The sequence below is a fragment of the Dipteris shenzhenensis genome, chromosome 5, assembly GCF_047967505.1.
Source record: "Dipteris shenzhenensis isolate YYH24624 ecotype China chromosome 5, Dip_SZ_1.0, whole genome shotgun sequence".
NCBI lineage: Eukaryota > Viridiplantae > Streptophyta > Polypodiopsida > Gleicheniales > Dipteridaceae > Dipteris > Dipteris shenzhenensis.
Window position 1 is genome coordinate 59,961,097 of NC_141600.1, and position 11,756 is coordinate 59,972,852.

The 11,756-nt window shown below is 42.6% G+C and overlaps 1 long non-coding RNA gene and 1 other non-coding gene across 2 annotated transcripts; both read left to right on the forward strand.

Annotated features, from left to right (window-relative positions):
• The first annotated feature begins 9,476 nt into the window (after positions 1–9,476).
• On the forward strand, positions 9,477–9,548 carry TRNAP-UGG (transfer RNA proline (anticodon UGG)). Its single transcript has one exon. It is a non-coding gene; the product is annotated as a tRNA-Pro (tRNA).
• A 168-nt stretch (positions 9,549–9,716) lies between these two features.
• On the forward strand, positions 9,717–10,910 carry LOC147902260 (uncharacterized). Its single transcript, XR_015540946.1, has 3 exons — positions 9,717–9,910; positions 10,056–10,131; positions 10,218–10,910. It is a non-coding gene; the product is annotated as an uncharacterized LOC147902260 (long non-coding RNA).
• Positions 10,911–11,756: the final 846 nt, after the last annotated feature.

An 11,756-nucleotide genomic window follows, 5' to 3' on the forward strand; every position in this document is an offset into this window, starting at 1 on the left:
GGTTCTTGCTGAACTTCGGAACATAGAGCACATCTTTGACTAATCCTTTTGTACCATTGAAATTGTTCATAGGGATAACACATGTCCCTTGAACTGGATTTGGTGTATTATCTGCTGTGTAGATGACATTTTTCTGTCCTTCTAATGGCTTCATTTCTGTGAACCATTCTTGATGATTTGTTATATGAGATGATGCACCACTGTTGATATACCAAGGATCCTATTCCACTTGGTTGACTTGATAGCTGTAATCCTCTTTGGGATTGAAATCAGTGTCTAGGTACATTGTATCAGTTTGATGCAATTCCTCGCTTGCAAGAAACATATTTCCATGTTCATTTGCAAAATGACTGTGACTAGAATGTCCACCATGATGATTTCCTTTGCCTCGAGAAGTCCTTCGATTAGTGCTGGATTGACTGCCTTGGTCGTACTGCTTCTTGTGGCAATCTCTTTCATAGTGTCCAAACTTGTGACAGTAGTTGCACTGAATGTTTGACACATTGGTGGATGCATTCCCTTGTCCTTGAAATCTTCCTCGGTTGGAATGATTTCCTCTTTGCTGATTCTGATGTTGCTGAGGATGATGCTGATGCTGATTCTGAGTTTGATTTTGTTGATGATGACCACTTTTCTAGTATGATCTACCTCTGCCTTTGCCTTTGCCTCTGTTTGAAGTTGTGAATGCCTGATCATTAGAATGACCTTTACATGCTTGAATTGCCTGAGTCCTGAGTTCTTCACCAAGTAGAACTGATTGAAGTTCTTCCAGTGTTGGAATTTGCCATTGGATGGCAATACTCTGGACTAGATTCTCGTATCCCTCTCCTAGTCCATTCAGAATGACTTAAACCATTTCTATGGGGTTCATAGTCTATCATGGTGCTGCAAGTTAATTGTTGTAGTCTTTTATGCGGAGTACATAAGCATGACCAGTTTCACTGCTATTGCGGAAACTCTGGTTGATCTGGTTTCTCAAGGTGAGAATCCTGGATGTGTTCTTGGACTCGTAGAGAGCTGCAAACATATCCCATGCTTCTTTTGATGTCTTGACTGTGTTGAGTTGTCCTAGCATGACATCTTGCACATTCTGCTTGATCAGGTGATAGGCATACTTGTCTTTCTTATCCCATTCTGCTTGAGCTTCGGGCAATGGCAGGATCTGCTACTGGTGCGGAAATTGTTTGTTAGATGTAGATCCCATTGCTGGTGCTATGACAACAGATGGAGTAGAGCTACTGGTGGCTGGATTATCCAATGGTCTAGGTGTAGACCCATTAACATACTCCCATTTGTTATGAAGCACAAGAATGGTCTCCATTCGGTATTTCCATGTACTGTAATTGGAGTTGTCTAACTTAGCAGATGCCTCTAGATTGAGGTTGCTAGTTGACATGGTGCAAGAAATGTACTCGAAAGTGTCGCGACGATCTCTGTATGAATCAACTACAAATACACTGACTATGCCAAGTGAAATCTCTGTACTGTTGGTGAAGATAGAACTGCAGTATATAAAATCTGATCTGTATTACAAGGCTTGTGGCAATGATGCCGGGAATAGCCAAGAGGCTTTACAAGGCTGAAATGATGTGCACAATGCCGTGAGATAGCCGAATAGGCTTTACAATGGTGGCATGTGTGTGTGAAATCAAGTGCTATCTGCCCACTGAAACAATCTACAATGCCTCTGTACTCTCTAAAGTCTGCTCACTGAACTAATGAATGTAAGGTTTTAGGTAATGTAATGAAATGAAACTGTGTGTGAGCATATGGACTGACTCCGAGTAGGTACTAGTCGGGAATTTTGGGCATGGCTTAGATTGGCAACTTGGGAAAATTCAAAGTGTCCCCGCTATGGCAATCTAGTCTACTCTGATCTAGATCTAAACCAACCGTTGATCGATGAAAGAACAGCAAATGATTCCTTTTCTTTTGTTCTTTTTAAGTGTTGGGTCAGATGCGTCGATGTAGAGGCAAATGTGCATGAAGGAAGTGGTTTTGTCGGCGAGGCTCAAATGTGAGTGTAACTTGCACCAAAATGTGCACGTGATGTGACGAGCACGTAGAGCACGAAAAAATGAGCGACTTTCCTTTTTGGAGCGCCCTCAAATTCTTCCTGGATCAAGAGATACGACTTGATGTAGGTGGAGGGGCAAAAGGAGTGCAAATGTGCTCAATGATGATGTGTCACTGTGAGTCACATGCAGTGATGATGTGGCACTGTGCCTAGCAAGAGGTGTGCTTGTGAAGCCCTGTGCTGAGGTGGTAGAAGTGGTCACATGCAGTGACTGTGAAGCACTGTGTGTGCCTGCAGAGGTCAGTGTTGACTGGACAGCTGAGGTGGCACAAATGATGATGTCAGCAGATGATGTGGCAATGATGATGTGGTTGATGATGTGGCTTGCTAAGCTGGTAGGGGTGACGTGGTAGGCTTACATGTCAAATAAGGGTGATGTGGTAGATCAGGTGAGGGTTGCCACATGGCAAAAAACTGACCACTGGCTAAACTAAGCCTAACCTAACCAGTCCACTTAACTAGTCCACAGTTACCTAACCATAGTTAGGAGACCCAACCTTATCTGCCACGTGGCAGATGGTGGGTTAGAGAGAGACAATTCTTGAGGATAAGAGACACATGGTGATTCGTGTGTCACCGAAGTCTGAAGAGATTTCGTTCGGATCTTCAAATTCTGTCTGAAGTCTTTTATCGGAGCCGTTTCATCGGTTGCCTCAATGATGGAGTCACGCTTGCTGAGCGTGGAGTGGCGTTGTGTGATGAGGTTCGTTGCGAGCTGTGGGAGCGTTGGCACTAGAGCGGCACGATGGGCAGAGTTCAGCTTAGGAGGCCATTTCGTCAGAGGCGCTGCTCGTTGCAATGCTGTTAGATGGAGCCTATCGTCGATGATAGTTGTTGGAGGCTACAGCCTGTGTGCTTGCACTGGAGCTATGGAAGCCGTCACTATAGCAGAGCTTTGGGCTCATTTGGCTATGGCGTTGTGCATTCTAGGTTGCCCGCTATTGTAGTGCCTCCGTCAGGGACGTTGGAGATTCCGGAAAGCTCATTGATAGGGGCGCCATATGCTGTTGAGATCTGTTGGAGCAGTTGAGGTGGTTTTTGTTGATCGAGGTCGTTGTAGACACGAGTGGAGTCGGTGCTAGCATTGAAGCTTTGGTGTTGGAGTCATAGGAGCTCCTAGGTGTTGGTGGTCATTGTTTTGCCCGCCACCTTGACTGCTGAAGGATGAGCTTTGGCGTTGGGTCGTTGAGAAGCAGCTATTATTGTTGAGGCCGAACGTTGTACATATGCTATTCGTGGGCTATAGAGTCTCCTTGAAGTCGGCTGTAGAGATGAAGGCAGCTGAGGTCGAGTGTTGTTTGAAATGCCGTGAAGCTCGTTGGCTTAGTTGTAGGTGCGCTGTGAGCTCTGTGAGCTCAAAGGAGCTATTGTAGAAGGCGCCACGTTGGAACCTTAGTGCAGCTATTGCTTTGGACCTTTGGAAGTCCAGGCCAATCGGTAGCACGCTGTGGATAGCACAAGAGTCCGTTGCAGCCCGGGTGCTAAAGTGTTGTGTCGACGGTCAATAGGACTGTTGATGGAGGCCTTAGTCAATTGAGCCACCTTGTTACAAGTGCTTACAGCATGGAGTTGGAGCTCACCTCAAGAGCTTTTTGATAGGGACGGCCGTCGAAGGAGCTTTGTTGGAGAGGCTTAGCTTTGGAATCAACCTTTCTTTCTCTTTCTCACAGATCTCTCAAAACCTCTCTCTCAAAGACTAAGATCTAGATCTCTCTCTCTCTCATAAACAAGAAATACTCTCTTTCTCAAGAAATGAAATCTCTCAAGAACTCAAAGAAAGAATAATGGACGGAAATTTCCTCTCAATGGACATAAATTTCTCTATCACTCAATGGAAGTGAAAGGAGAAGAAGTTCTCTCAATGGAAGAGAACACTCGATCTCTTAATCTCTCAATCACTCTCACTCTCTCAAGAATCGCAATGCCTTAGCAGAAGGCAAGGGAGCTCTGATACCATGACAAAAAATGAAGAGGGGAGAGGAGAAGAGTGGAGATGAGGAGAGAGGGCACAGCTAGAGAGCACACCACACATGACTAACTGTACACTAGATTTAGTTGAAAAAATAGAATATATACAAACCCTTTTAGGGTTAGGGTTAGGGGATCTAACCCTTTCCTTTATAGCACTCTATAAGGTTAATGCTATGCACATATGATCACGTGATGGTGCTATGCACACATGATCACATGATGTTAAGTGTGAACTCTCAACAATGGGCCACCTCATCAGGTGAAAATATGGACTCAAGTGATACAACCTACATGATTCACTAAAGGCTACCAGAACTATAAAATTACCTTGAGCCTAACTACAAAAGCTATTTTGATTAGGATGCTAACTTATGCTAAGTCAGCTCCATTGCCATAGCTAAGTCAGCGCTGTTGCCATAGCTAAGTCAACACCGTTGACTTAGCTCTTAATCTATAAAAACACAATTGGGACCTTAGACACTGACATAGCTATCAGGCTAGTATGTTGCCGATTTTCTTTTAGAATTCCTCCTACCTTCGAATGCTCCCTCCTGCTTGCATTTTAGCTTCCACATTATCCTCTCGACACACTTGAAAGCCCTCATGTCATTAGATTCCACCAACATTGTTAGCCGCCTATTGAAGAATCCATTAGACCAAGAACAAGACTTTCAATTTGACTTTGAGGAGGAACTATTTGGTGCCCATGAAACACATGATGGCACGCTCCTCTAAACCAACCACATCTCCTACTCCTTCAACCTCTCGAACCTATTCTATCTCCTTACCAAGACAGATGATCGAGGAGGTACTCCAACCGTAACCAAATCGCAAGGCCTCATCATAGCTCTCAACATCACAGCCTCCCAAGAAAAGACATGTCAACACCACACAACTTTACACCAAACATGTGGCTAAATTATCCTCTATCTCTCCTTTGGGCCGCAAATGGGCCAAAGCTTTGGATGGTGTGGCGGTAGATATGAATCTCATTTAAACTTCAAAGTCACCTACTGAAGGCCAAATTGCTATAGATTTTTGTAGATTCAGAGGTACAACCCTATTTAAAGGTCCTGGGTCTAAGTACCCTAGCCACCAAGCTCCCTTACCACTTGGATCTTAAAGGGGCGTCACAGTTCATCACAAATTACAATGTCAACACAAAGATCCCACTTATTGAATACTCTAATGCCCAAGAAATCGTGCTCAAATTAAACATGGATGTGGTTTGGAATGCATTTCAGCTCCTAGTCTCATCAATGAGCCCTTTGAGAAAATTTGCATCTTAGTATACAATCAAAGTTGGTGTTCGATCCAAACAAGGTCCCCACATTAAAGAAAATGATCCTCATGTATCTACTCGTCCAAAACATCCATGTCCACCACATGTAGACGTTTGAGGACATGCATGATACTAAGTTTTGGCTCCCACACCATATTTTTTGTTGGATCTCCCAATGACTATTCGGTGAATGTCGTCATATAGGCCACCTAATCTTCTAGAATTCTTTGCACATCTTGATTTAAGGATGGATTAACTTTAGGGAGGGGGGCATGTTAAATGCATTGATTAATAGGGCCAATTTTGCTATTTTGTACTATTTTCAAAGTATTGATTAGTTTTGATTAGTAGAGTTAGGGGATAGATTATGCCTTGGACCCAATTGGGACCAAGTGAATTGTCAAGCATGAAGCAAGAGACTGGTAAAGAGAGTTGAGAGAGTATAGCATTGGCCCTTCCTTCAAAATCTAGAATGTATAAAGAGGAAGACCTTTGACTTTGGTCTTCATTTGTTTGTTCTCATTTGGAAATGCAAGTTCAAGCTCTCTTGTTCTCTATGGTGTTTGCTCTTGTTTCCCTTATATGCCTCTTGTGATTTCCATGCATCACTCCTTCCCTCTTCATTCTCTTCAATTTCCCCTTCTCATTCTCTCCTTTCCACATTCCCCTCCCCCTTCACCCCCTTGTGGAATCACGGAGAACAATCTGGGAGCCATGTGAGTGACACATGCCAATGAGTAGTGCTCGCATTGATCTCAACAACGTGGCTTGGAATTGAGGATGCCATTGATTTATGGAAGGCTTAACAATTGTAAATGCTTCGTTTGGTCATGATGATGTTCTGTAAGATTGTAGTGAGACTAATGTTTCATCAATTAGACTATAGGAGCACAAGATTTAGCCCAATAAGGATGGGGTACCTTCTTTTCATCCATTATATCTTGTTGATTCTAAAATCTCTCATTTTTACTTTGTAATGCCATTTTGTTCAGGAGTGCACCTATAAAAGTCAATTGTCTCTTGATGCTATGATGCCTACAAGATCCAATTTGTATACTCCTCCATTTTCACATCAGGTGATTTTCATTTGTTTATTGGTTTGATTACCAGCACAGGCTTTGAACACTTGAGATGGATTTGAATGTATCAAACATTTACTTCAAAAATATTTTTCCAAAAATTCATTAATAAAGGTAATGAAACATAAATCTCTACTTAGAGATAGAGTGGATGCATAACCATCGATGTTATCTTCTCATCTAAAAGAAGATTTTGTGGCATAGTCAAAATATGAAGCATCCCAAATATTTTCTATAAGACACGTTTTGATATGAATAGGAATGTTCTAATTGCTTCAATCTTATGGGGTATATGATCACCCATAGTCACATCTTCTTTGGCACTTTTATTCCGACATGGTCTTGAGAACCCATATCTTTTAGTAGTCATATGCTGCTCACACTTGAATCGAATCCCAATACTCTTCACGATTGTCTTCGCCATTTGTATTATCTATTGTAGCATATTTGGAGATAAGAAATTTGTGTTGAACTTTTTCTTGAGATTGATCTTAACTTGGCACATATGATGAGCTCCCATGTAGAGTGTATAGACTCTCTACGTTGTTGAATTCCTTGATTTGATTTATGTGATACTTTTGGTGCTATAATTCCTCCAAAGAAAACGCTCCAAAGCCTATCCGACAAAACATGAACAAAGGACAAAGAATTTCTTGCTTTCCACATTGTTCATAAACGTACTGTGCCAAGAAACTACGAGCATTCCTTCAATTTACTTATGACCACTACTACAAATTTTGAAAATTGATTCTGTACCGTTTTTACAAAAGAGATACCTATCACTTAGTATCATAGCCTAGCTTTCATCGACAACTAACCTCCACAATTTACAAGATTAAAAAAGTCAAGAGTCCTACTTGGGCTATCTCTCCACTTTGATCTGACTCTATTGGTCCACCATCTTGAAACCCATCTAGGTTTAGATGAGAGAGTAACTCTCTCTCTTGGATCAACACCATATTATAAATCCCTACAACATTTACCTTATTGAACTTATGTGCTAAATCTAACATCCAATCCTACATCCACCATAACACATCAATAACTATATTCGTTGGCCATCCATCCCTTGTGAGAGGTTTAACCTACTGAATAAACCCTCTATTGGATTCCCTCATTCAAACTGCTTCCTCAATTCCAAAACCAATTTCCAAGCCTTAACATGCTTATTCACATTTTTTTTCAAGATAGAAACTGTTGGTTGGCTATATTACTAGCCCTTAAATTGAGATTCAAGAATGCTAATGGTTGAACCCCAAGCTTATAGTTCTACTCCACCGTATATTTTCATGGGGCCTTGAGTCTCATGATCTTGCCTACGAGTGAGGATATGCTCAAAAGTATCTTTGACCTTCTCTTTCCCACCCCCGCATAGTGAGTCTTGGACCTACTCTTTCCAACTCCCCACAATGAAATTTGGACCTACTCTTTCGACCTCCCCCACCAGTGCCTTGCAACATCCTTATTTCTCTTTGAGATTGATGATGAGAATCATTTCCTATGTCGACCTCATGGAGAGGTTTCTTCGACAGCTTGTCCTCTAGGGATGGTTTTTGATAGTTAGCATCTGATAGGTCTTTGTCCTCAAAACCCCTGCCTTCAATGGCAATGACACCACATCTCCATCAAACTCTTTGACTTCATGCTAGGGGATACCACTACTAGTACCTCCTCCCCCTCTTTGGTGTCTGTGCATGTTGAACCTCGCACCCAAAGTTTCTCCCTACTAGTAGCCTCCATCTTCGTTTTCCCCTTCTTCCCAACAACCTTCCAATCCTCCCCTTTTGTAGCTTAAGGACTTATGTTAACCTTCCCGACTTCTTTTCTCCCCCCACCGCGTGCTCAAGATCGACACTTTCTCCCCCAACACTGAGCAACTAATTTGACAAGCATCCCCAATCGAACCCAAGTCACCTCCTAAAACATTCCCTTCTACAGGCAGGCCATTAGCAGTAGCAAGAGTGGTATCCTCCACCCTCGCAGGACAATCTCCCGTGAAATGCCCACATTCCTTACGGATAAAGCAAGAATCTAGAAAAGTCCTGAAGTAGGCCTCTCGAGTATGCAACACCCCCATATCTCCTGTGTTCATCCCACAGTATCCATGTTTTTTGGGTTGCCCAATTGGGGAAGGTCTTAGTGATGATGTTGGGATGGAAAGGGATTGTGCCTACACTCTCTCTCTCAAGCTTCCCCCACTTAGGAACTCCATGCGTGGATCACTCATAATCCTTCTTCCTCTCTTCTATTTTTTGCTTCTAGTTCCTCTAATCTGTTGGCCAGGCCTTATGAATGACAAAAGTCATTCACTCCATAAGGCGATCTCGCTGATGAAGGGATGAGAAGTACACGCCAACACATCCAACGCTTTCCCAAACCACAATTGCAAATCAGGGAACTCGACCCAAACGGTGTATAAAACCTCTCAATGAGGGCCTTCGCATTCGAACTCCAAGAACTTGTCGAGCTCTCCCATAGTTGACCTGTGAAGCAGAAAGCTATCCATAGGAACTTCACAGGTATGAATGCTAATACCCAGTTTCCGTAGTTCATATCCATAGGAACTTCGTAGGTGTGAGGACGTTTTTACCCAGTTTCTCCAAGCTCTCCTCTGAGTCCCTTGCGCGTTAAAATTGGCACCATCGTAGGATCAGTATCCAACGGGGTGGTACAGCGCTCAGTTTTTGGCCTGGTGGGCAAATAGTGAACGTCCAAGGTTTTCGGGCATTCCCGCTCAAGTAGCCATGAGCGGGAACGGGCTCTTACTTTCGCATAGCGTTTCGACAACGTGCTTCATCGGGAATGACATGTTTTTGTAAAAGAATAAGGAGGGAGGGCTATGGCTGAGCCGGTGCAGCACTACAATGTCGGCTTATCTCTCACTCAAAGGCATCGTTGAGGGCCTGGCGAAAACGAGGTCGGAGGCACCCATAGCCCCTACTGCCATGTTCCTCCTCTCAAGAAGCAGTTTCTCATAGCTGCTTACTTTGCAGATTTCGTTTTGCCAAGACTGGCCAAGGCTTGAAATTTTTAATATAAATTTAAAATATCAATTGCTTCCATCAAAGGGCGTTTGGTCTAGTGGTATGATTCTCGCTTTGGGTGCGAGAGGCCGCGAGTTCGATTCTCGCAACGCCCCTTTTGAGATAAGCCACGCCAGCTTGTCTCTCGTTCTTCTTCTCTCTTGTTCTCGATGCATATTCCATCACGGTTGCTTAAAAGGATATTTTGGTTTGCTCTCACCTCTTTACACCTTGATGTCGAAGAGATCTAATGGTCTCAATGGCTCTTTATTAATGCTAACGCTTCCACGGATATCACTTCGTCATCCTTATCTATTTATACGTACTTCTTCCATCCCAACGCATCTCCTTTTGCATCCTCCTCTCACTTCCCATCGCTCCCTTACACACTCTTTCTCTCTGCATAAGCTCTCCTTGATCTCCCTGTAGGGGTAAGAAGCACTATTGTGCTAAGTAGCCCTACGATTACCCCCCCAAGGTGAGTTTTTTTGTCTTCTGTCGCTTTAGATCCTGCTTTTTTATGATCGTAGCAGCTGGGATCTTAGTCCCTTATCCGATCATGACCGCCTTCTAATTTTGCACGCCTTACTTATCTTTCTCTCTGCGTTTTGTTTTGAAAGCAGGCTATCCGCCCGTTGCTCCTCCTCCGTAAAATTACCAGACACGTCGCTGTGGAGGCGGAGGTTTCTTGAGGGGATGGTGAGAAAAGTAGCTGGATGACACGTTCAATGTCGATTTCGGGATTTGCATCTCTCTTACGTGTTTTTTTTTTGGGGGGGGTTTAGATGAGTGCTGCTAGAATCCCACGATTCAAGCATCCTGACTTTCCACACTTGCTTGGAAGAGAGCCGCAACACCCAATGAAGGCTCGTTCTTCTCTTGAACCAGACATATGGAAATCGGAGTGGTGTAGTATTTGGAATCTGCACGTAGCCCAGCAGAGTTTTGAACCATCTCCACGGAGAAGACTCCCTTCATGCATAGGAACCTCAAAATCCAGTAGAGAAAATATATATTGGGAGCCTCTTTGCCGAGGGGGGATGCGATTTCTTCAAGAGTGAGCAGCTTCTTTGGCAAAGAGGTCAAGCATCCAAAGCATACAAGCACCCTTGATAGACCCTCGCAATGATCTTAACAAGTCTAAAAGCTCGACTTACTACAGTGTTCAAACTCCCATTTTCTCGAGGTTGGAGAGACATGTAGCGCTTGATTGATAAGCGGAGAGTGAGAATGTTACATGCTCTACTTCGGACTTCCACTAATGATAATTATCGTTTTATGTTGTCGAGAGTCTACTCTGAACGATTTGAGAATGTTGGAATCATCACTCTCAAGGACACACGCAGATCCTCTCAGGCTCACATTGGCAAATTTTTGGGATATTGTCTTCAAGATCAAATTGCCCATGTGACAATATTGTATAGACTGCAAGGAAAATCAGTTATTGTATCGCCTTATTCATGTATTTGTTAGACTTCAGCTTCCAAAATATGGACATCATAAAATCAATAATAAATCATCACCCCTGATATTTTACAGGGAGGATCGGGTCCTAACGGACCTTGTGTCACATCTCATGTCCAACATTTTACTTATATATTTATTTCATTTAAAAAGTTGATAAAATACTAGGATTCAACTTCGATTTTGAGTTAGTAGTTAGATTACAAGTTTGAGGATAAAAAGGCTGCTTGCCTCCACAAACCTAGTTTGACCAATGTTTGTCTCTACTTCCAACCAAAGCCTTTGATGCACCACATACAATTTTGTTTTCACACTTCTATGATTTTGTGTTTAATGTAAGAAAGTCTGGATTAAAGTGATTTTGCACTTATTTTTTATTTTTGTAATTCTTTTAGTTAGTACTTTTAGAATGGATTTATTTCAGTTCATGGCTTACCTCAACAAAGGTGTGAAGGTGGATGCTAGAAGAATATCACTCAAGGCAATGGAAGGCTGAAGCTACAAAAATCATTGGGTGGCATAGAGAGGGGATGAAATGGATGGAATCACACTTGTTGATATACCAAAAAATGCATGTGACAATGATGCACAGAATGCTACAGAAATATGGCACTTCGTAGTACTACAAACATGAAATTAACCTGATGGATAGCTACCAAATGCAAAAGCACCTTTGGAAAGACATCTCAATGTATAATTTGCAAAATTAAGCTAGTTTAGGGAGGTATAAAATGAGCAACATGTACTCCTGAGATGTAGAGCCTATGCACACATTTGAGAAGCCTGCGAGGACAACAAAAAAATTTGGAAAAATCTGTTGGAATAGCCAAGAGAAAGCTACATAAAACAAGGTTTGGAAC